The following is a 26173-nucleotide window of genomic DNA, read 5'->3' as shown; positions in this document are numbered from 1 at the left end:
AGAAGTTAAGCTTCTCTGGTATATTGCACTTTAAGGCTGCAAATAAATTTGGGTGGGTGGGTATTCATTCAGAAAAAGTATAACAGATCCACACAACAGATGCCCAATAGTAAAAATGTTACCTTTTATTTAAATATTAACTATGTAAAACAGGACACATGGGTCATGGCAGAGCAATCAGATAATAACAAATAGAAGCAGACATAAGTAAATTCAGAAAACTCAAAAATCACACATAAACACACACAGCAACAACCATTGTTCGGTAAACTAGGGCTCTGCCTAAGTCAACAATTTTGGCTTTATCACCCACCAGTGCCTGGACTGAGTTTAGTGCACCAGTGCTTGAGCATTGAAGTCATGAGTAACAAACAAACAGAATATAATTAAAACAGAACTAATGCATGTTGCTTGCAGCAAGAATGGTATGAAAATTTCTAACATGATTACAATCTTCCTAACATTCTAAAGACTACTGCTATGCGCTACACAGTGACAGATAGAGTAGCTAATTTGCCTTCAGAGTTTCTCAGAGCTCAGCAAGCTGAGCACAGCAGAGCAGCTGTAATTATCAGACGTCAGCCTGGAGAGTGGTGTGAAGGCCTTTCTTGTTCCGTCATCAATTTATGGGGTTTATAGAGGATTGAACACTGAATTATACCCTACATCAGGGAATTTCCATGAATCCAAAACTGCTAAAGTGCTTGGGCTCTCTCCCTCCCATGGTAAAACTGACATACACCTAATTGGTGTATTTATTTACTTGTAAGACCCTAGTAAATGGTATTATACATGCTCAGGGTTTGCACATTAAATGCTACTAGTAGGCCTGCAACACCCATTGTGCCACCAACTGAAGTAACCTTTTAAAACATGTCTCATGTATGCAGAACACTTATTTATCTTTTTATATTGTACATGCTCATATTTCACATGCTTATTGTAATATCTGTTTATTATACTTTGTAATTTTCCTTAAGTTGTAATTCTTATTATACCCCTTTGCTGTTTCTTCTTCCCTTCCCTCCTTACTTTTCCCCCCTTTTTCTCTTATTTCAATAAATCAAACTTACAAAAAAAACATGTCTCAGGCCTTCTACTGCAGCCTGTAGTGCAGTTTTAAACTATTATTTCAACTGTGCAAAATAAAACTTTTGCCAGGCCTAAACCTTCCTTTATAATACATGTAAGGCACTGTTAGGGTAGGCCCTAAACGCTCATAGGACAGAAGGCAATATCTTTAAAAAGTAACATGTGTACTTAAGTTTTACATGTCCTGATAGTGAAAAACTTCTAAAGTCATTTTCACTACTGTAAGGCCCATCTCTTCAATTAACTAACATGGGGTTACCTTATTACATTTATTAAGTGATGATTTTTTATTGGGAGCAGGTAGAGATATGCTGTTTTGATTAATATGAATTGTAGTTTAATAGTAGGCCTGCAACACTCATTGTGCCACCTGTTAAAGTAACCTTTCAAAACATATCTCAGGCCTGCTACTGCTGTTTTAAACTGCTATTTCGACCTATCAAAATAAACTTTTTGCCAGGCCTAAGAATTATTTTTTGATATGTCTTAGTCACCCCTAAAGTAGGCCCTGGAATTTCAGGCATGGATTATTTACAGCCCAATCCTCGCTGTACACCAGTTTCATCCACAATTACTGTACAATAGGAATATACTTATGTTACACCCCACCGTCTTTACCCATGTTTTTGTTGCTCCATAAGGCACACTATCATGAATAATGGTTGGGGGAAATGTTCTAGTTGCTTGGGGGGGTAGGGGTAGCTTAAGTTGAATTGCCCTTCTCTGTGGAAATGCTAAATCTATGATTTGAAATGATCTAGAATACCTGTTACATGCTTTTACTGTACGCAATACCCATTCTCCACTGTGAATGTCATGATATTGTTTTGAATTAAAAAGTGCAATAACGTCCATGTTAAGAAAAGGCTCATAGGGCAGGGTTCATTGTATTTAAAAGGTAGGACCTGTATACTTGAATTTCACGTGCCCTGGCAGTGGAAAACTCCATAATTAGTTTTTTACTTTTGTAATGCCTATCTTTCCCTTTGACTATCACTTGACAACTTATTACATGTAACAAGTGATGTCTTTGGATTGGGAACTGGTAGAAATACAGGGAAATATCAACAAGTACCTTGTGCCACCGGTGCATCACTTTTTTGATGTACCAGCAGAGCTGTGTGGTGCTCCATATCAACAAGGCCACGCAAAGCAGCTCTGGCTGGCTTTTTGTGGCCTTGTAAATACAGGCCATTTTCACGCAGCCCTTTGCTTAAAAGAGGCGTGCCATCGGTGTTGGGTTGGGTGTTCCCACGCAACACCAATGGATTCTGCCGCTTTCCCAGATTTACATTTTAAGACAATGGAGGCCCAATGAGAAGAAATACTTTTATTTATCCTCGTTATTACATCTCTTTGCATGCTGCGTTCTGCAGCACACACAGAAAAAGGAAACACTTCTTGTGATTGTTTTTGCGCAGAAAGGGACTCTCCTCAAAATGCAAACACCCTTGCACCATAGCGTAAGGCAGCCTGCATTGTGGAATGGCAGGCAATTGTGTGCCAGTGCAGGAGAGAGCTCAGGGATACGTCATATTGTTGTTAGTATGATTCACCTCTGTGCTTTGAAAATGATGCAGCATGGCGCAGCCAAATGGCTGGCGGTGTCGCTCTGCATTACTTTGTTCTAAATAAGGCTCATACTGTTTACACTCAAATTAATTGTACTTTGAAATCCACTTTAATAAAAAAAAGTCTGAGTTTATGTTAGAATTCAGAAAATGCCACTTGTATAACATTGGAACTTTTTCTACCAATAATGTATGCCTTCTGCCACATGATTGTGTGGGTTTGTGTATTGCTTCCAGACAGTAACTCAAAGGGTATGGACAAGATGGGCCATCCTGGTAAAATAGCTGAGGAGGAGCTGTACCTAGCCCCACTTTTACTTTGCCTTTTGCACGAGCACTACACTGTGCCTGCCCTCCTTTCTGTCACCATCAGACAGTTTGGAGCCTTAACAGAGGAAGGCACAGAATCAGATGTGGAAGTAGGATGAAGAGTCCCCCGACACAACGGGTAGCAACAGGTATATATATTGAACCTCCATAGCCCCTCTTCCGTACACTCCTGGAGCTGTGGAAGTTACAGAAACAGTACTTCCACACTGCCAGAGGACTACCCTGTTTCTTTAAGGACTGCTTTGCTGTCTGAGAAGGAAGACTGGGCCTTTTTACCTTTATCCCAGGCTAATCAGAGTGACTCTACGGGACAGTTGACTGACCTCATTATTGAGTTACGAAACACTAGCTTCAGAGGCCTCCCTGCAACTGCCCTGTTGACCTTCTGCAACTGGACTTGCCTGGACCAGTAACTGGACTAGCCAAAACCCTTCTGGCATCTTCTGGAGTGAGTACCTGATTCCCCAAGAGGTGCCTCCCCAGGACCAGGGCCTTTGGCTGGCATCAGGGTAAACTCATCCTAAAGAAAGATGAAAATTCAAAGGTTTGGACTCCTCATGTCAGTGAATAAACCTGTTCATGATAAGGCTATGCTGCACTCGATGAGAACCAATTTAAAGCTCCAGTGAGGCCTGCTCTTCGTGTCGCCAGCAACCGTAAGCAACAAACCAGCTTTTTAGGATACAGCAACGATAGCCCACAATGACAACCATTGCGAAGCTACAGCAACGGCAGTCGGTGGCATTTGATCGGCTCTTCGTACTACAGCAACCACCATCCTCAACACCTAACTTCCTCTTCGCCCTACAGCGATAACCATCCTCCTTGCGGCCTCCTCCAACATGACTGGAACTCTTTGCACTGGAATTTGAGAGTAACTTTCCGCTGGACTAAATTAGTCCTTGTATCTGATCATGGGCTCGATCACAGTTGGCCTTAACCTGTGACTTTCGCCAGGTCTAACCTGACTAGGTGAGGTTTGTGCTTGTTACTAACATCTTTCAAATTACACATCTCCTATACTACTGATTGGATTGTTGTCATTCTGGTAGGATTTTACTTAAAGAATTTACTCTATGTTTCTAAATCGGTTTGGAATTTGTGTGTGTTAACTTTATTACTGTTTGCGTGGAGTATAAATACTTTACACATTGCCTATATGTTAAGTCTGCCTCTTTTTTTGCCAAGCTACCATAGGATTAAGCAAAAGTTCATTACTGACTTTGCGGTTCACCCTGACAATGATTGTTGTTGCTGCCTTAGTGGGGCTTCCACCCTTCTCAATCAATAACCCAGGTTCTTACAACCAGCATGGTGAAAAAATGTAGTCTCGGACTACATGTTTATTTTACACATTGACTGTCTGATGTAATGGAGCTTGTACCAGACCTGTGTCAACTAATGTTTCATCGTTATCATATATGGGGTGACCCAATGAAAGTCCTAGGACCTGGGTATCAAGTGTTACAGATAAAGTGGTCCTAGACGTTAACTCTGAATCGTATTCAGAGTTAACGTCTAGGACCACTTTATCTGTAACAACTTATGTTTCATCAACGTCATTGTTTAGATGGATTGACACTTTTCCAAATTCTGTGAAATATAATGACTTGCTGAATGTGGAATGTATTGCAGATAGGCCAAGTTAATATGCTGAAAATGAAGATGCTTTGGGAGTTTACAACACCATATACAGAAGCAAACCATGCCTGATCCTCCAAATTAAACAATAGGAAACTTATAGTAATTTCACCAAAACCTTAATATAATTAATTCTTCTCTGACTTTACATCATCAACATCCATGTGTTATGTGTGCGGACATCCACTGGAGACACAAATATATATATATTTATGTGCCTTAAATACACTTTTCCCAAATACTCATTTTAGGTGGGGTATGCCGCCCCACTGAGTATCCCAATTTCATTGCAGAAGTAGTTGATATCATCGGTGAAGGGGATCTCCAAAATTATGTCTAGCTGTATTGGAGACCAGATACCCAACTGGTGAATTAGAGAACTCTAGTAAATTGGAAATCAATCATCAAAAAATGGACTGCTGTGTGGGTTGCCTCCCTTCAAGACAGTGAGGGCAGGCAGGAGTAGAAGGAAAACTGTTGTTGGGGCACTTTCAAAGCTCAGGGCATTGTGGTGAGTTGATGAGGTCTCTGAGCTCCATACCTAGTGGACTGAACACACCCTACTGCATAGGAGGATTGGGAAGCTTGGACCTCCATCACAAACCTGATGAAATTCAGCAGCAACATGGCAGAACGTATCATCTGTAAATCCTAATCTTGCCAATATCACAGCATTGTTATTTAATTTCATGTGAAGTCATGTTGACCATATGCATGTTGTCCTTAGGCCACGGTGTAAGGCATTATGTGCAAATATGTTCATGGCAAGGGCAAATTTACGAATGTAGGCAGACTTCGCTCTAAGAACATATCCACATATATTAACATACAGGACACGTATCTCAGCAGGGAACTATTAGGAACTGGCAGGGCAGGTCAATGGGAGTTGTATTCCTTAGTGCATTCTTTGGGCAACAACCTATACAAATTGTGCACATGAAGTATGTCCAAACCATAAAACACTATATAAGACATTGATCATAAATTAATTTAGAAAATAACGTAAATGATCCCGAAATCACACATATATCATAAAATTGTCTTATGCAACTTATGCACACCTCTAGTTGTCATCTGTGACTTATTATACAGTTAGGAATACCACAGTCATCTGTTCTATCATGAGATGATCTGTGTCTGTTCTCTACTTCTTATGTGCCATCATGAGAGAATATCAGTATGACATGGTTTAAGTAAGTGGGAGTATCTCTTTTGTAAGCAAGATATGTGCAGCTTGCGATACCTTGAAGTTATGTGTTTGGGAGGGGGAACTAGAATCTGTCAAAGCTATTCCATTGTTGGTCATAGTCACCAATTAGAGAATGGTGCATGTGACAAATTCACCTCAGAATGGACAGGTGAGTAATTAAGGTATCTATATCTATACTACTATAATAAAGGAAGAACTTTGAGGCTTTGAGGCGGGTAAACTCGGGAACCACAGGGCTAATCCACACACCTGGTAAACCGTTGTAATCGTCAGGGTGTGCAGATGGTTATAGGCTATATAAATTGAAAAAAAAACTTTATTTAAAAAATGTACATTAAAAAAAAATTAGTCCCTCCGAAGTAGCGCCGGCCGCGACGTGCATGCTCACGTCAGGAGCGCGGGGAGGAGCGGCGTCCAGGAGCGCGACGAGGAGAAGCGGACATGGCACGGGTGAGGAGCAGTGACGTGAGGAGCAGCGGACAGGCCGGAGGAGCAGTGACCAGCGGCGGTGAGGTGACAAGCAGCGGACTGGCGGGAGGAGCGGTGAGGTGACGAGCAGCGCACAGGCGGGAGGAGCGGTGACCAGCGGCAGTGAGGAGCGAGGAGCGGCGGACCGGTAAACTGAGGAGCGCGGGGAGGAGCGGCGGCTGAGGTAGGGGACCCACGGACAATGTCGGAAAAGGCGGGGGTCGGGGCAGGCGGGGGACGGGCCAGGCGGGGGCCCGGGCTTCTGGACAATGTCGGGGCGGACGGGGGTCGGGGAAGCCTGATTGCTCCCGGACAAGGTTGGGACAGGCTGCTAGTTATTCTATATTGTGACGCAATACATATAATTGATACTGTGAACATTGACACTCATGAAGAATAAAAACCTTCTTTTCTCTCCATTTTCCTTGCTAGTGGGCAGCCAGGAAGAATGTGGGCAATGGCAGGGGCAGAAAGACAGGCAATCCTCAGCTGCAAAGCTGGCTCAATAGCCTACAACAACCGAAGATGTGGATGAATCCTCCACCAATGGGGGGGATGTGCCCACAATGAGGTGGACACACATCCAGGCAAAATGAATATAGGTGGAGGATGCAGCTAGTGAGGAAGTGGTTAATGTTGACAATATATATGAAGTAAGAGAGTGAGATCAGGTCTGCTTCAGGCCAAGAAAAAGAAGGGAGGTCAGATGGTCAGGCATTTCAAAATCAGGGGGTAATGTAATGTTTTTACCCACTAATCTAACATCCCAACAACATAGAGGCAAGAAATGCCTATCCTGTCCCTCCTGCCATAGAGAGTTCTGGACCATCGGAGTCTAAGGCTGTGATTCAATGGACACTCTGTACCTTCTTGTGTTTCATACCCTATCCTCTCTAAATGAGTCCTTGGAGGCATTCCAGAAGGGCATCAAGCAGTTAGATGCCAGGCAGCAAGCCATCATGCAGTAAGCAGGTGCACTCAAGAATCTACATATTGTCCACATTGCCCTCTACCAGGATTTTAGCTGTTTGCATTTTTGCTGCCATGTTCTTTCTGATCCCACTCTTTCCTCGGCACTGGCTGTTTTTGTAAGCTTCTCAGCTATCAGTGCCCCTTTATCTGTTAGAAAACTCTGGAGGTCTCTGGTCCTGTCCCATCTATTCAAATGCCCACACATGATGAGGTTGTAGAAATAGAATATATGATTATACCACGATTTCAGTTACCACGCATGGCTTTACCACGCAAATTTTACCTCGCAAGTGGCTTTACCACGCTGGTATTTACAACGTAGCATTTTACTACGAGTAGAAACGTCTTACCTGCACGTCTTTCTCCTTGAGCCCTTACTTCCATCCTCCTTAGAAACAAGCGTCAAAACACGTATACCAAAATAAAAAAAGGACTGCTTTTTTGACGTACACGGCACGTCTTTGGGGGAGGCTCTTTTCTCTTTCTTTTAAATTTATGTTCGTTTTTTTGTTAAAGTAACCTGCTTGTTATTTTTGGGGGGGGGGGAGACCCCCCCCAGCCCCCCTCCGAGCCCCCTCCCCCTGCCCCCCCATGCCCACGCAGTTCGACTTGAAGGAATACCACGTCTCCCCCCTAGCCCGTGGTAAAGACGTCGTGGAAGGTACCCTGCGTGGAAGGCACCCTGCGTGGAAGGCACCCTGCGTGGTAAGTGTCACGTGGTAAACGTGAGTAGTGGTAATGCCTTAGTGGTAAATGATGTTTCCCGTAGAAATAACTGTAACCATCAGCGTGGGGCATATCCAGGAGCCCACGCCCCTAATTTATGATGAAGTTGAGCACATATTATCTGGGTTAGAGGGGTGGTTATTAACCTCTTTTGGACTTGCCTAGCTCTTATTATTATGAATTAGACTTTGATATGTGACTTTTGAGCTTTATTGGAAATTTTGTTTGGACTTTATACATTTTTTAACCCCTTAGACAGTGTATGTAGAATTTTACCTTGAGTGTCCCATTTCTCTTTGGCTTTGATTATTCCAGTTAATTTGCCCACCCTCCAATTTTCATCTTTCTGCCTACACTCAACATTAATATAAGTGGGTTATCCTTCTCCTTCAGAATTCCATCCTATCACAACTTTCAAATTGAATCCCTAGCTGGCCCCACATCTAATTTTAATTTTTTTTTCTTTTCTTAATGGGTTGTTGAGTATGTTTTCATTGTGTGTTTCATGTGATTGGGATGTTGTGATGATACTTAGCATAGTTAGCCGATATATGTCACATACTGCATGCCTTTTGAGAAAGGCAAAGATAGTCATCATAAGAAAGATAACCTAAAGGTCATTTCATAGTTATTAATGTTTAAAGGATTGCGGGAAATTTCACATTCACAACATTACACGTTGAAGAGGAGGATACACACAAGAAATGTTGTGATGCGTAAGAATTGGGAATGGTGGGTAATCTGTGATGCGTTCATGATAGTACTGTCCATTGCCTACATCTATCATGTACCCATTCCTGGCTACTTAACACGGGTGATTGGGGTCAGGATCAAGTTCTGAACTGACACATGGGGGTGAGAAGAGTTCTTGTAGTCCACCAAATATCCTGGGAACACACCTAGGTCCTGCAGAAAGTACTGTGCTTGTATGAGAGTTCATAACAGCATCAATCAATCTTGCATTGTCACCTTTCATCATCATTAGATGTTCTGTCTGTGCCTGGAAGATGTTCTGGAGATAATTGTTACAGATCTTTTTATGTTCCTCTATCACCTGTGCTTGGTGCTACAGGTAGGTTTTTATGTCCCCCGTGTGAGTGGTGACGGTACTTATTGGTCCCACAATGCCCTGTAGTTCATGCAACATGAAGTTATATATATTTTTTAAAACTCTTCTTCTACAGGAGCCAAGTAAACAACCATCAATGCATGACTATCTCAAAGGGGGACCTTGCTACTGATGACATGGACAGCTAAATCCTGGGATACTGTGACACGGAAACTGAAGTATGAAAGTATGAAAGAGATCCATTGCTCACCTGTGGAATACAGTCACTATGGCAATAAACAGAACACAGGAGTTGCATCTGGATTGTACTGTGAAACCAGGTACTCATCTTGGATACATGTAAGGTGTTGACTAGTGGTAAGTGAATCCTGTGTATCCAGCAATATTATCCATGATCTTGGTCCTTGGTGCTGGTGACCTGACTTGTAGATTACCTGACGAGGAAGACCGGTGACCATCAGTGATATGGTGGTAGATGGTACCTGCCAATTATAGCATCTCATCCATAAATGCACTCAATCCTTCACTGGAGGATGAAACAGCACCCTCATCAGACTCAGAGTCCTCAGGTTCTGTAAAGGAGAGAGTCATGTCAGTCTATTCAGCTCGGTTAGTGTGGTGATCCAGGGTGGGAGTGCCATGTACGACACATAATACATTTGAAATATGCATGTGGATGAATTCTGAGTTGTCTCCTGCTGTTGATTACAGCATCCATGTTGCTTTAGGGTTTTGTAAGATTATAGTGCAATGTGAAATAGCAACTTTTGTTACATGTTAGCAATGGACACATTGTGACTGTTGCTGAATGCCACTGTGTGCTTCCAGACCAAAAGGAAGAACTTAAGTACTAGATGACGGCCATTGTAGATGCACACTTACAATAGAGATGGATTTGTGGAACATTTTGGCCAATACATCTACCTAACTGATGGTTGATAGAGGGCTGAGTTTCTCTTTATACTGGTTGGTGGGTGCAGAGTAGTATGATCACTAGAGGATATTGGACAACTGTAACTATGAAAGGAGACAGAGTGTTACGTGCCATCATCACAAAATAATACTTTCAGTTGTTTTGGAAATATGCCCTTGGATCATAATCATTGTGCATACCCAAAGTTGTGATCTAGATGCTAGACAATGACACAATGTGGCCATTGGTTAGGTAGATTATGGCACATAGCACATAATCACAAGACATTTATCAGAACAACCCCTCTACCGCTCCCACCCAGGATTTAGCAGCCTTGGGTGGCAAATTCTATGGCCAAAGAAGGCAGGTTTTGTGGCCCAAAACTTCGCAATTCACTGTATGTTTCCGATGACCAAAAAATGTTCCTGCCATAAAATACTGCAATGTCTGTGTACTGTAACTTCTGGAAATTGTGCTATGTCACAATCTGTAACTTTGCAGAGTTTCCAGCAGCACGGTGTATTGAATTGGTAGATGTCTGATGCCAAACAGAGTAGATTACAATCTGAAACCTGCTCTTTCTGTCATCACACAACCTGCGTTCCTTGACATGTGAAGGACAGCGGGGGCTAGAGGAGGGTGTGGAAGCAGGGGCATATAAAAGAAGTACATGATGAGACATGAGGGAGGTTAGAAGTTAACAGGAGACAAGGCGAGGCCTAGGAGGCACAGGAGAACCGTTCAGTAGCCAACAGTGATGGATCAAGCCCTGATCTTTGGACTGGGTAAGAGTGGTCTGCTTAATTCAGACACTCTGTTCATCACCACCCCCTTTTCTGAATCGTTTTTGGCCACTATAGGTGTGGCAGGGTATACTCATACATGAGTCCCTTTCTCACTGCTCCATCAGGATTCAAGCAAGCCGGGCCGACGACGGCTGAAATGCCAGAAACCGGTCCCCGGAAGCTTGTTTCCTTCCCAGTGTAAGAATTGGCTTAGTAGTTTGGTTTGCCCTGTTCCCATCATGCACTGGGACAGGAACAGACTAATTTGCATATAGCCAGGTTCTGAGCCGGGATGGTGCAGTGAGCTAAAAAACGGTGTTGGATCTAGCCCTGATCACTTGACTGGGTGGGAGTATTCTCCTTAATTCAGACTCTGTCCATCACCACCCCTTGTTGTTAAATATTTTGTCCACCCTAAGCGTGGAAGGGTATACTCAGATGTGAGTCCCTTGCTCATTGCACCATCAGGATTCAAGCAAGCCGGGCCGACAACGGCTGAAATGCCAGAAACCGGTCCCCGGAAGCTTGTTTCCTTCCCAGTGTAAGAATTGGCTTAGTAGTTTGGTTTGCCCTGTTCCCATCATGCACTGGGACAGGAACAGACTAATTTGCATATAGCCAGGTTCTGAGCTGGGATGGTGCAGTGAGCTAAAAAACGGTGTTGGATCTAGCCCTGATCACTTGACTGGGTGAGAGTATTCTGCGTAATTCAGAGACTCTGTCCATCAGCACCCCTTGTTGTTAAATATTTTGTCCACCCTAAGCGTGGAAGGGTATACTCATATGTGAGTCCCTTGCTCATTGCACCATCAGGATTCAAGCAAGCCGGGCCGACGACGGCTGAAATGCCAGAAACCGGTCCCCGGAAGCTTGTTTCCTTCCCAGTGTAAGAATTGGCTTAGTAGTTTGGTTTGCCCTGTTCCCATCATGCACTGGAACAGGAACAGACTAATTTGCATATAGCCAGGTTCTGAGCTGGGATGGTGCAGTGAGCTAAAAAACGGTGTTGGATCTAGCCCTGATCACTTGACTGGGTGAGAGTATTCTGCTTAATTCAGAGACTCTGTCCATCACCACCCCTTGTTGTTAAATATTTTGTCCACCCTAAGCGTGGAAGGGTATACTCAGATGTGAGTCCCTTGCTCATTGCACCATCAGGATTCAAGCAAGCCGGGCCGACGACGGCTGAAATGCCAGAAACCGGTCCCCGGAAGCTTGTTTCCTTCCCAGTGTAAGAATTGGCTTAGTAGTTTGGTTTGCCCTGTTCCCATCATGCACTGGGACAGGAACAGACTAATTTGCATATAGCCAGGTTCTGAGCTGGGATGGTGCAGTGAGCTAAAAAACGGTGTTGGATCTAGCCCTGATCACTTGACTGGGTGAGAGTATTCTGCTTAATTCAGAGACTCTGTCCATCACCATCCCTTGTTGTTAAATATGGAATATCAGAGCATGAAACGCCAGCCAAAACTGGAGCCAGCCGCAGTCCGAGTCTACACCTGGATGTCCAAGAAGTCCCTACCATGTTTGGACTCTGACTCATAAGGACTAAGGGTGGGCGTAGTTCGCGAAGTAGCGCTACGCGAAGCTACGCGAAGTGTACTTCGCACTACGCAAACTTCACATAGCACTACGCGAGCTGCGTAGTAGCATGTTCGCACTGTGCAAGATGCGTTTTCAATGATTGCACAGTGCCGACAAGCATCGGGCACTGTGCAATCATTGAACATGGCATCTTGCACAGTGCGAGCTGTAGCTTTCTGCTGCTCGAGTAGATTTTTACTCGAGCGGCAGCTTTCTCAACACGAACTGGTAGTTTCTCATTTCGAGTGGTCACGAACATGCACAACCACTCGCAATGAGAAACCTGACCTCCCCGCGTTATGAATCTCGCCGGGATGTCATTTTGCTTGCTCGCGGTCGCGAACATGACATTGAGGACCGCAAACAAGCAAAAAATGACTGCTGCACTACGCTACGCTGCACTGCACTACGCGTGTTCGCACTGTGCTACGTGTAGCTTGCGTAGTGCGAAGTTGTGCAAACTTCGCGAGCGTAGCGTAGTGCTTCGCCCAGGGTTAATAAGGACTGACAAATACAAGCCCACATCTATGAGATTGAGGGTCCTGATGCAGCGGATTGCCTTCTCAGTCTACTGACAGCAGAACGCCTCAAACTTGTCGAGCTCCTATACACTGTGGACGACTCCCAATGTGGACTTTCCAAAGCTCTTCAAAGGTCTTGGGAAGCTTAACCAGTTCAAAATCAAACTACACATCAATGAGCAAATTTCTTTTTTTTTTGTCCTCATTAATCACTATTGATTCCAGATGTGGCCACCTACAAGAACACAACAGTCCGTCTCAGGTTAGAAACCAGGCAGGGTATAGATTGTAACAACACAAGGTTGAACACTACCCTCAGAAAGATATGCCTTCAGGGGCCATCTAATGTGGAATCCAGATAGGAAGGGGTAAGTGCCACCACCACCATGCCCGGCTGATGGGGCTGATATAAACCAAGGATACCAAACAAAAGAGTCCAGGTATTCAGGTTCGGAAACCCCAACAGTGAATAATCATTGGACTGGGGGAGAAAAAAAAAACCCTGGCTTCAGTTTATCCATACCAACCGGTGCCAAAAGGCTCTCTTGGCCTGGTTACCAGATCTTTCTAGATCTTTTCTTGAAACATGTAAAACCGAGATCTGCCAATCTAAAAATGCAGGTGGTGTAACCTCTTTCCACTTTGTGCAGATCTCTCTCCGGGCAAGCAAAGCAGCATAGAACAAAATAATTTTTGCCTGACCTTGGACCTCAGGAGAGAGCCCAAAGATAACCATAGCCAAATCAAAATTAATTATAGTTCCAAGAGCATCTGAGAGAAAACGGCCAATATCTTCCCAAAAAGGTTTTAAAGAGGGACATTCGAAGAACATATGGGCATCTGACGCCAACGGTGATCCAGATTTTGGGCACATTACAGTGTTTCCGGGATTGAATTTTGAGAGCCTGAGTGGGGAGTAATAGGCCCTATGCAACGTATATAGGTGGTTCCTACGTAACCAAGCCGGTTTTACAAACTCCCACAATGTTTTAAATGAAATGGAACACAACTCGGTCACCTTATGACCCGGTAACGTAGAACCCCAAAGATGTTCTGGTAACAAAAAGTCGCCATCAACTTCATCCAGCATCAAGTTGTACCACAAGGAGACTTCTTTCTTAGACGGTGGAGTGTCAACTAGCAGTGAGACCAGATAACTATGGCCTCAAATAGGAAACCTATTCAGTAAAGATGGCTGCGCTAAGAAGGCTTGCGTCCAGCCTGATATCTGAAGATATTTAAATCTTGAGAAGTTAGGACCCACTTTCTCTCTCAAGCACTCCCATGGGAGCAGGCTGCCCTCAGAGAACAAGTCCCCCCAAACCAGCAACCCTGCATCTTTAATCGAAATCGCCAAGCTATCACCCAGCCACTCCGGACTTTCCGGCAGTCCCCATAAGGGAGTCTTATCGCAATAATAGCCTATTTTTAATGTGCCCATCAGTTTGGCCCATGTTTTGGATACACCCTGTAGGATCTTTAACTTAATTTTCTTAAAAAAGCGTTGATTTCCAAATTTACTTAATAACCCTGAATTACCTAAACCCTCCCCATCAATCAAGGCTGACAACAAGGCACCTACCCCCGAATCTAATGGCATCTTTAAAAGCATTCTAACATGCGATAATTGAAAAGCCCAGGCGTAGAGCTGGAGGTCCAGAGCCGCCAACCCCCCTTTCTCTCTACGCCTCCTAAGTTTTTTCCAGGAGATCTGTGATTGTTTCCTGTTCCAAATAAAAGATGTAATGTCTGACTGGAATTTCGCAATCATGGCAGGTTCAAAATATAGTGGTATTGTATTAAATAAAAAAGAAATTTTAGGTAGGATGGTCATTTTAACTAAATTAACCCTTCCTAAAAGAGTTAATGGAAGCATTTCCCAAGAACGCATTAACTGGCGGCAATGCTTTGCTACACCAGAAAAATTAGATGTAACTAGATTATTTATATCCTTCGGGATATTTAAGCCCAAGTATCGCATTGAAGACCCTGGCAAGATGTTAGTATCGCCGATGTCGTCATTCCAAACCAGGACTTCAGTCTTTGCAGCGTTCACCTCATAGCCCGCTATATCCCCAAACTCCTGAGCTATTAAAAGGGCTTCTGGGAGTGCGGATTGTGCATTAGATGTCAAAATAAGCACATTGTCCGCATAGAGTGCAACTTTACACTCCCAGCCATGATATACAAAAGGCTTAATATTTAGGCCATCCCTCAAGCTTTGTGCTAGGGGCTCGATGTATAAATCAAAAAGTAAAGGGGAAAGGTGATAGCCCGGCCTCGTCCCTCTAGAGATATTAAACGGATCCGAAAGTACCCCATTAACCAGGACTCGAGCAAAGGGCCTTTTGTACAAAAGTTCAATAGTGCGCCGAAAACCCTTCCAGATGTTAAATTTCACCAAGGCCTCCGCAAGGTAGATCCAATTTACCTATAACATTGGATGCCACCAAGGCCTTCGATATGGTAAATCAATGAGCAAATTTCACCGATAGCGCAGCACCACAGGAAGGTGCCATTTCACCTGCAACAGGCAGTGGATGACGAGCTACAGCACCTGCTGAGAGCAGACATCATTGAACGATCCACAGGGCCCACTCCCTGGGTGTCACCAGTGGTGGTGTGCCCAAGAAAGGACAAGACAACAAAGTACGCCTGTGTGTGGACATACGTGCCCGAATACAGCCATTGAAAGGGAACGACACCCCTGATACCACATCAGTGACATGATTGCACGTCTCAATGGGGCAACTGTCTTCTCAAAGCTAGATCTCAATAAGGGATACCACCAGCTAGAATTACATGAGAAATCCCACTAAATTACCACCTTCACCACCCATCAAGGCCTCTTCCGCTATAAGCGCTTAAACTTCAGAATATCTTCATCCGCTGAGATCTTTCAAGAAGCTATCCGGCGGGTAATCCAGGGCATCCCAATTGCTTTCAATTGGGGAAAATCAAGCGGAACAAAGCCTTGGACCGAGTGTGCCACGCCCTACTCAATGCTAACCTCACACTCAACCCGGATAAATGTGAATTCCACAAGTCTATTCTAAAATTCTATGGACATATCTTTTCCAAAGACCGCATGAAACCAGACCCTGAGAAAGTGTCTGCCCTTGCGGACACTCCACAGCCAAAGGACATCAGTGACCTCCGTTCTTTCCTGGGGATGGCAAGTTATTGGGCCCGCTACATTAAGGACTATGCCACCATCAGCTACCCGCTCAGTGAACTCACTCGCCAAGGTCAGCAATGCCTGTGGTCGTCCGCATGTGAACACGCGTTCAATAAAATCAAGAAGGCAGTGGGCACCGCTATCAACTTAGCATATATCGACACTAAAAGAAAGACTGAAATCACTGTGGACGCCAGTCCTGTAGGCCTGGGTGTCATTCTGGCACAATATAACAAAGAAGCAGACCAACGTAATTGTGTCGCATATGCCAGTCGCAGTCTCACTGATATGGAGAAGGCTTACTCACAGCCTGAGAAAGAGAGCCTCGCGGTTGTGAACACTTTCACCTGTTTGTATATGGGAAGCATTTCACACTCATCACGAACCACAAAGCGCTCATCACCATCTTCAGCAACCCGAGGGTGAAGATGCCCCCAGGGATAGAAAGATGGGGTCTACGCCTGCAAGACTATGTCTACACTATTGTCCACAAACCCGGGAAATCAGAAAACCCTGCCGATTACATGTCACAGCACCCACAAGCTCAGACACTAGGGCAATGCTCTGTAGCGGAGGAATACATCCACTTCGTCATTGACAATGCATGTCCCCCGGCAGTGCCACTAGAGGCCACTCGTGAAGCATCTGCTCAAGATTCCACCACTCAAGCCATCATGGTTCGGATACGCACTAACTCATGGAGACACCTGGACAACAGTCTCCAGGACACAACTGTCGACACTCAAGAACTCGTGGCATTCAAACACGTCCAAGAAGAACTATCACTCAGCACAGATGGATTATTACTGAGAGGTGGGTGGATAGTCATTCCTCAGCGATTGCGACAGGGAGTAATCAACTTAGCCTATGAAGGGCACAGAGGAGTTGTAGCCACCAAAAAGGCACCCTGGGAACGTGCCTGGTTCCCATCACTTGATCAAATGGTGGAGGCCACACTCAAGAACTGCGCCTCATGCCAGTTAGTGGGTCGAGATGAACCGCCGGCCCCTCTGCAGATGTCTGAACTACCCGACGGGGTGTGGCAACAAGTTGCTATTGACTTCTTTGGTCCGCTAAAATCAGGCAAATATATCATTGTCATCATGGATGAATACTCTCGCTTTCCCATCGCGCATCAAGTATCCTCCACCAAAGCGACGGCTGTCATCCCTGTCATCGATGAAACATTTGCAGCCTGGGGAATCCCCATAGTGGTGAAAACGAATAACGGGCCACTGTTCAACGGCCATGAATTTGCAGAGTTGCAAAACATCTCACCTTTAAACATCGGAAAATCACACCCTTATGGCCTCAAGCCAACGGGATGGTTGAACGGTTTATGGGGACCCTCAAGAAGACTGTTCAGCAAGAAGAACTCGCACACTGCGACATTCAGCAAGCATTAAATGAAGTGCTACGAGCATACCGGACTACGCCGCACAGTACCACAAACCAATGCCAAGCCACTCTGATGCTTGGGCGAGTTCCCCGCACGCGGCTACCCGCCTCGGACACCGTCATACAATCTCAAACTGTGACCACTGTTCATGACACTCTGGGGAAGATTGATCAAGAGAAGAAATCAAGAATAAAAGACTATGCTGACCAACGCAGACATGCACAGCGGATGGACATTGATGAAGGAGACTGGGTACTGGTAAAACGCGACCGAAGAACAAAAGCAGACAATCGCTACCTAGCACACCCTTTGCGAGTCTCCAGTCGGAAAGGGACCATGATCACAGCGGAGTCTGAAGGTAAACGGATAACACGGAATATATCCCACTTCAAAAGATGTAACCCCTCTGTCTACACTCGAGTTCAGGACCGGGACTCGGACACAGACTCGTCGAGTCAAGGAGGAAACAGTGATGGAGCGCATCCCAGCTCAGTGATGCCTGACGACGCAAGGGACTACCGTGCTCCAGAAAAGGTGCGGACCAGCCATCCCGAAGAACAACCAAGTGACCTATTTGACTCATTGAAGAGCTCTGAGAGACAGTAAGCACTATTGTACAAAAGGGGGAGGTGTTATGTCGCCTCGCCTGACCCCGGTGTTTGTACAGGGCAGGCGAAGGCGGAAAGGGAGGAGCAGGAGGCGGGAAGGAAACAAGTGGAGTACACGCATGCACCGGGAGAATAAAGAAGTGTATGCCCGAGCTCCAGTGTGCGAGTCTTCCTTTGGGGGTGAAATGCAAAAAGCCACTTGCTGTGAGGCTTAGCATCTGTAATGTATGTACGATGTGTGAAGAATGAGTCAGAACAAATTACATGTCCCAGTGTGCTACGGGACTTTCGTGAGATTTCTAATGATGGCAGCCATCCTGGAATCATGGGGCCTGATTCACTAAGGTAAATTGCAAGTTTAGCAAGTTTACACTTAGTAGTAACTATGCTACTTTCTGTATTCACAAATTCTGAGTGGAAACTCAGTACACATCTCTCTAATGCAGTTGGCTTACTCTTGCTTGAGTGGGTACCATTCTTCCCTAAACCCCTACCTGACTCTCCTAAACCCCTCTTATTCCTCCTTCCTCCCTGCCACTTTTTCCACCCACTTTCCTTTGTTGGTATCACACTTACTACTAACATGAATACATACATGTGCGGTGGTGGGAATTTTGCACATCTTAGTATAGGCAAAGATGTACTACAAAGTGCAGTGTGAGATATCGGCCCATGGAATATAATTTCCTCGCACTTCAGATTGCTTTTGCTAGGCAGTAAAGCAAGAATCTCAATTTCGCTGGGGAAATCAATCAATCAATCATTACATTTGTAAAGCGTGCTACATACCCGTGAGGGTCTCAAGGCGCTGGGGGGGGGGGCTGCTACTGATGGAAAAGCCAGGTCTTGAGAAGTCCTCTGAAGGCCTGCATGTCCTGGGTCTGTCATAGGCTGGTAGGCAGAGTGTTCCAGGTTTTGGCGGCCAGGTAGGAGAAGGATCTACTGCCAGCAGTGGTTTTTCTCAAGCGTGGAACCATGGCGAGGGCGAGGTTGGCAGAGCGGAGACTGCGGGTGGGGGTGTAGAAGCTGAGTCGGTCATTGAGGTATGCAGGTGCGGCGTTGTGTAGGGCTTTGAGTGCGTGGATGAGGAGTTTGAAGGGGATCCTGTTGTTGACAGGGAGCCAGTTCAGGCTTCTCAGGTGGGGTGTGATGTGGCTGCGTCGGGGACGTCGAGGATCAGTCATGCCGAGGCGTTCTGGATGCGTTGCAGCCATCTCAGGAGCTTGGTTGTTGTTCCTGTGTAGAGGGCGTTCCCGTAGTCCAACCTGCTGGTGATGAGGGCCTGGGTGACGGTTTTTCTTGTGTCGGAGGGGATCCATTTCAAGATCCTGCGGAGCATTCGGAGGGTGTTGAAGGTGAAATCAGAGTAATTTCGGCATTCTGTGTTACTATTTGATGCAGAATTACTGATAATAACACAACTACACCCACTCACATAATTAGGAGTAATTTGTGAGAAACAAACCCTACAGCAAGAGCGCATTTAGTGAGTGTGAGTGGCTGCTTGCTCTGCTATGTTCGGTTGCATTTACTGCTATTAGCACAAATGCATGCTCACATTTATTTTGGAGATAAGGGGGCATTTGTGCTCTTAGAAAATAGTTCTAATGCAGAATTGCTCTAATCAAGTAATTGTGTATTCTTGCAAAATTAATAGGTAATTCTGCATGATTCTGCTACAGGAAATTACACGAAATACGACCCCAATACAGTAAAGATAATTAGCTACTGCAGTCATATTTCTGTTGACAGAATTGGAATATAAATGCTACCCCTAGAGTTGTAAATGACCTTTGTGTTCAGAGAAGAATTCTGGGATAGCATAGTATTTAAGGACTTTTTAGTTTGATCTATGGGGCAGAATCTGCCCCTTTAAGACCAGTATTTTCGCACTTAAGATGGATGCATCAATCAATCAATCAATCAATCAAGGCATTAATAGAGCACCCCACTCACTCGTAAGGGTCTCAAGGCGCTGTGGGAGGGGGGGGGGGGGGGTTCTGCTACTGCTCGAACAGCCAGGTCTTGAGTAGCCTCCTGAAGGTCAGAAGGTCAGAAGGTCCGCCGTAGTTGGATGGAGAGGGAGTCCCAGGACGCGGATGCGGGGGACGGTGGCAAGGTGGCAAGGGAGAGGTCTGCGGAGTTTTGGGGTATAGAACGTGAGTCGTTTGTTGAGGTATGGTGGTCCGGTGTTGTGGAGTGCCTTGTGTGTGTGGGTGAGGAGCTTAAATGTGATCCTTTTGTTGATGGGAAGCCAGTGCAGGTCTCTCAGGTGGGGTGTGATGTGGCTGTGGCTAGAGATGTCAAGAATCAGGCGTGTGGAGGTGTTCTGTATGCGTTGCAGTAGTTTCAGCAGTTTGGCCGAGGCTCATGCGTAGAAGGTGTTTCCGTAGTCCAGTCTGCTGCTGACGAGAGCCTGGGTGACCGTTCTTCTTTTGTCAGTGGGGATCCACCTGTAGATATTTCAGAGCATGCAGAGGGTGTTGAAACAGGAGCATGAGATCGCGTTGACTTGCTTGGTTATGGAGAGTGTTGAGTTGAGGATGAATCCCAGGTTGCGTGTGTGATCGGTGGGTGTCGGTTCTGCCCCCAGGGCAGTTGGTCACCAGGAGTCGTCCCAGGTTGAGGGGGTGTAGCCGAGGATTGAGGACCTCCGTCTTGTCCGAGTTAAGTTTCAGATGGCTGTTCTTCATCCATTCAGCAACTGCTTTCATTCCTTCGTGGAGGTTGGTTCTGGCAGTGCGAGGGTCTTTGGTGAGGGAGAGGATCAGATGTGTGTCATCGGTGTAGGAGATGATGTTGAGGTCGTGCAGTCTGGCGACGCAGGCGGGCGGGCCATGTAGATGTTGAACAGGGTCAGGCTGAGGGATGATCCTTGGGGTATGACGCAGATGATTTTGGATGCTTCGGATCGGAAGGGGGTGAGGCGGACACTCTGTGTTCTGTCGGAGAGAAAGGAGGTGGTCCAGTCCCACGCTTTGTCGCGGATTCCTGCGTCATGGGGACGAATGCGTAGGGTGCGGTGGCAGACCGTGTCGAAAGCAGCTGAGAGGTCCAGGAGGATGAGGGCCGCGGTCTCGCCATTGTCCAGCAGGGCCCTGATGTCGTCGGTGGTGGCAATGAGGGACGTTTCGGTGCTGTAGTTGCTGCCGAACCCAGAATGGGACGGGTCCAGGATGTTGTTCTCCTCGAGGTAGAGGGTCAGCTGTTTAATGGCGGTCTTCTTGATGACCTTCGCCGCAAATGGGAGCAGGGAGATGGGCCGGAAGTTCTTGAGATCCCTTGGGTCTGCCTTGGGTTTCTTGAGCAACACATTGATTTCGGCTTGCTTCCAGCTCTCTGGGAAGGTTGCGGTCTTGAAGGAGATGTTCATGGCCTTGAGGAGGTGGGGTGCGATGGTGGTGCTGGCTTTGTTGAAGATGTGGTGAGGGCATGGGTCTGACGGGCAGCCAGAGTGGACGGTGCTCATGATTTTGATGGTCTCTTCCTCGTTGATGTTAGTCCATGCAAGAAGGGGGTTGCTGTGGGTGGTGGCTGTGGGGTCCGAGGTGTGGTTGGCTGCCGTGGTGTTCTGGATGTCAAAGCTGTTGTGGATGTCTGCGATCTTGCGGTGGAAGAAGGAGGCAAAGGTACTCCCAAATTGCGCATGCAATTCCCATTCATTCCTAGGAATTAATTGGAAGCCATTCCTTAATTGCGACTCGCAATTAAGGAATTTGTAGGAATCGCTATTTTTAAGCGATTCCAACATGCATTGGCTTTTGCAATATTCACATCCTTATCAGCGAATCCGTATTTTTCGCTAATAAGGAATCGCAAATGGCATTTTTGATGCATGTGCCAGTTAGACTTTGATTTGAGTACATTTTATGATTCAAAATGGCGCCAACATTAATTAAATCCAATCAGTAGAACTGGAGATTTGAAGTTTTTAGTGAAGTTTAGTGCCCAAAAGATCAAAGCTCCATCCACTAGTATCTGGGTACATGAGATTGGCCCAAAGTCAAACTTAAGGCTGACTGCAATGGATCATGGGTTGGACAAAAGGGGTGGAATTAAAGGTTCTGGAGAAGTAGAGTCCCAGCTGGGCAAGGCAATGGGTTGTAGCTGAGCGGAGGTCATTGACTGAGGAACTGCTGGCAGAACTCTTGGCGAAGCAAGCGATGATTGTGAAAAAGCTGGATTTTCAGGCCAAGAAGGTCATCAATGGTGTACTGCTGTCGTTGAGACCGGGGAAGATTTCTACCTTCATACCTAGAAGTTTACTGGAGCTCTGATTTACCCAGCAGGACGAGGCTGCAGGCTGTGGCTGAAGAGGTCTGCACAAGACTTGACTTCACCTCCAGGAGGTCCCACCTAGGAGGATTTCCTGCAGTGGAGAAGAACGTTGTCGGAACTGCGCCTGAGTCAATCCCACCGGTGATGTACCTTTGGAGGCTCACTTGCAGATGGGTCTCCTTTCCTATCATTTTCGTCAGTGCAGTTTTTGTGAATTTTTTTCGAACTCCCAAATATTAGATTCAGGTAGGAAGTGGCCCCTCTAGCACCACCTCAAGGGTCCGGGACCTGAAGGGGCATCAATTGGGGGATTAGGTCTCACTTCATCAGTGGCCAGCAGCAGGGTTCAAAGATTGTTCTGTCACATAGGAGGCCAACCAACTAAGCCTTGGAGTCAATCTGGTAGCCTTGGATTTAAGGAGCAGGTCCAAAAACTGCCCTCGGACACTAGGCGGTCTTTTCAGCAGCAGTTCAGTAGGGCAGTCCTTCTGGCAGCAAGGCAGACCTTCTTATGTCCTGAATAGTGGTCTGGAGTCCAATATTAATACTTTATGCAAAACTGTGTGTGTGGGGGACTCCCTTTTACCCCTATATTTGGTTCTGGAAAGTTCTTCCTTTCCCCTGTCAAGCCTGACTGTCTGGGTGACAAAAGGCTATAAAATACTTCAAATGGATTTTTAATAATGAATATTTAAATGCAATTTTCTATTTAATATAACACACTTACATTAAATAGTAAATTCTAAACAAATTTGTCTTACTTTTAATATAAAAATCTATAATTAATTAAAATAATCTTTTAGCATAAAAACATTGTTTTTTAACTTAAGTAAACTTTTATAAATGTACCTCTACTTTACTATGAGGAGATTACCGTTCCAATAGGGTTAGTTTTTGCCAAATGTGCGCAACATCAAATGCAGTTCTAAAGGCACTACTAGTGTTACTTCTACTGGTTTCACTACAAGTAGTAACTTTATGGTTGAATATGGTTTGTTTTCTGACTCCAACCCTTGTTTCAGTGGGGTGGTGACAGGTAAGTCTACGCTTTGATTTAGTAAACTTACTCAACGTCTAAAATTAAACTTACATATATAGCATTTGGAAGTTTACATTTTGTTTTTGTTTGTACTGTTATGCCACTTATTAGGTTGTTATATGCTTCTGTGGATTGTATACCCTGGGTATTATTATTTATTTTCTTCCTTGATTTTTTAAAACAAACTTTGTTGGAGCATTTTTGCGTAATTAGAAATATTGGCATATGTCAAACATATAACAGTCAAATTGTGGCCTATTCCTAGAGTTACATCATACTGCTTAAGATATGTCTGTACACGTTTATCAGCAGTATTCAAGCACATTGTTTAGAAAGCATAGTCTGTTTTTTTTGTGGCCTCTCCCATTCAAAATCATATTCGTTTTTTTCCATGGATTGCAGTCGTTCATCTTCTACTTTTAGATCAAGGAGGCCTTTGGTGTGATTCTTTCTTGCCACACAGTTTGCAATTGATCGGTTTCACTGTATGAGATGTTAGCACATGCAGTTTTTCTGTGGAAAATACCAGTGTGTAATACATTGAAAAAACCCATGCCGTAAAATAGTGAGTCTAAATCAGCAGCATACTTGTAATCAGCTTAGAGAATTTCTCATTACTCTCCTGCAGGTCCCCGAATGTGGGTAGCATTGTTAACAGCCTTGCCTGCATGTCACGAGCAATCCATTTGTAGGTCTGGCCCTTAAGATAACCTCAACTGTTTTTCAAAATAAATCAAAAGGAGTTTATATACATAAAGAGACTTCATCCATTTGTCTGTTAAATTATCATTCAAATTCTGCCTCCCCCAACCACAGAATACATCATGGGGCAGTCGGTCAGACCCCTTGATTCAATAACTTCCTACATTTTGAGTGTGTGCACATTTACATTGTTCACGTCCACCAAAATCCTTCCTTTTTATTCAGTTAAAAATCTGGTTCAATGTGTGTTGAATTTTAATTATTTTATTATTTTTTGAGATATTTATTTTGCCTACACTTATTGTGCTCAGTTACATTCTCATTTTCTTTCTCCATTTTTTTTTAAGTTGCTGTTATAAAATGCTTTTGTAGCTACTTGCAATTTGGTTGCTCGGTTAGGTGGTGAGTTATTCATGTCTCTTTCACAAATAATATTAAAAGCATGGCACAATTGAAATGCTTGTTATTATGTTATGGACGTTCTTAGTGAATGTTAATTAACAATTTTTATTGAAAGTGAAAGCACATAGTCATCATTACAATACCATATCACATTTCAAGTTCAGTGAAATACTATGCATCAATACTCACATAATACATACATTTAGTGGTTTGGGAGGTTACTGTTCTAGTCTACTCCGCATTGCCTTATCCTCTGTCTGTGATGTACAAATGTCCCCCCTGAAGGCATTCCAACCCCCCCCAATGTCCTGTCCCACTTCTTGGGGCAGCCCCGTAGTTTGTAGACCTCCTTCTCTACTATCATGAATCTATCCCTCTCCACCACCCATCCGACCGTCAAAGGCCATTTATAGGATCCCCAGAGCATTGCTATAGCCCTTTTCACCAGTAGGCACCCCAGTTTTCATTGTCATTGTTGCTCGATTTCCGTCAGGTCGGTGGCCTCCCATATATTCAGAATTCCCAACTGTGGTGACAATTGGAGCTGCTTACCCAATGTGTCCCTCATTTATTTGGTTGCATTGCTCCACAGAGGACCTATCTCGGGACAGCCCCACAAAATATGATAAAAGGTGCTGTCTTGGCCGCATCATCTAAGGCATAGTGCGTCCACATGGTTGACCAGTTTGGCCCGTAGCTCCCTAGAGAGGTAAGACCTGTGTAGGATTTTTAGTTGTATGAGGCAAAAGCGATGGTTTATCGCCATTTCCCTGAGGGACATTAATGCTGTCAGCCAGTTGTCGTCTATTGGCCCTATGTCTGTCTGCCAGCGGTCCCGAAGAGTCTGAAAGGAGTCAGGTAAGTTGTTACAGAGTTTAGGATAGGTGCAGGAGATATCTTTTGTCAAGAGCGGTTCAGAGGGGAGGAGTCTGGTAAGAAGGGTAGATCTGGAATATTTGTGAGTAGAGCATGTCTGATCTTTAAATATCGAAAGACCTCCCCTGGTGCAAGAGCATATTTGGTTTGCAGCTCTTTGATTGTGAGAAGTTTGCCCCTGTGGATTAAGTCTCATATGTTGGTTATGCCAATGGTGTCCCATTTATCGAACGCTGTGTGGTGGCAGAGCAGTTCCATCTGCTGAGAGGACCACACCGATGTAGGTTTGGTGAGTTTATTTGCCCATCCGAGGTGCTTGGTTGGCCTTATGCCAAGTGGCCACAGTCTATGACATGGGCCCCAAGTAACTGCCCCTTCACAACTTGCTATAGAGGGCGCCTAAATAACCTTCCCACCCTGTTTGATATTGTTATAGGTGGAAGGCCGGATTCGATGGGGAGACATGAATCCAGTGGTTAATTGCCACTAGTTGTGAGGCCCAATAATATAGACGTAGATCCGAAAGGGCTATACCCCCATCGTACCACCTTTTGACAGCTTCTGGAAGGTGATGTGAGGCGCCTTCCCATGTTATGTTATGTTATGTTATGTTATGTTATGTTATGTTATGTTATGTTATTAGTGCTTCTAAAGCGCAACATTCATCCTTGCAGGATATCACGGCGCTAAGATTGAACAGTAAATTTTGAGCAAATGCCAGAGGCTAATGTTTATTCTATTTTAGGGAACAGTGCTGTCTTTAGTTTTTTTCTAAACGTAGGATAATATTCCGTGAGCCTTAGATCTAT

This window comes from Lissotriton vulgaris, chromosome 4_1, assembly GCF_964263255.1.
Source record: "Lissotriton vulgaris chromosome 4_1, aLisVul1.2, whole genome shotgun sequence".
In the NCBI taxonomy this organism is placed as follows: domain Eukaryota; kingdom Metazoa; phylum Chordata; class Amphibia; order Caudata; family Salamandridae; genus Lissotriton; species Lissotriton vulgaris.
The sequence above is the reverse complement of the archived record's forward strand: the minus strand, read 5'-3'. Positions refer to the sequence as shown.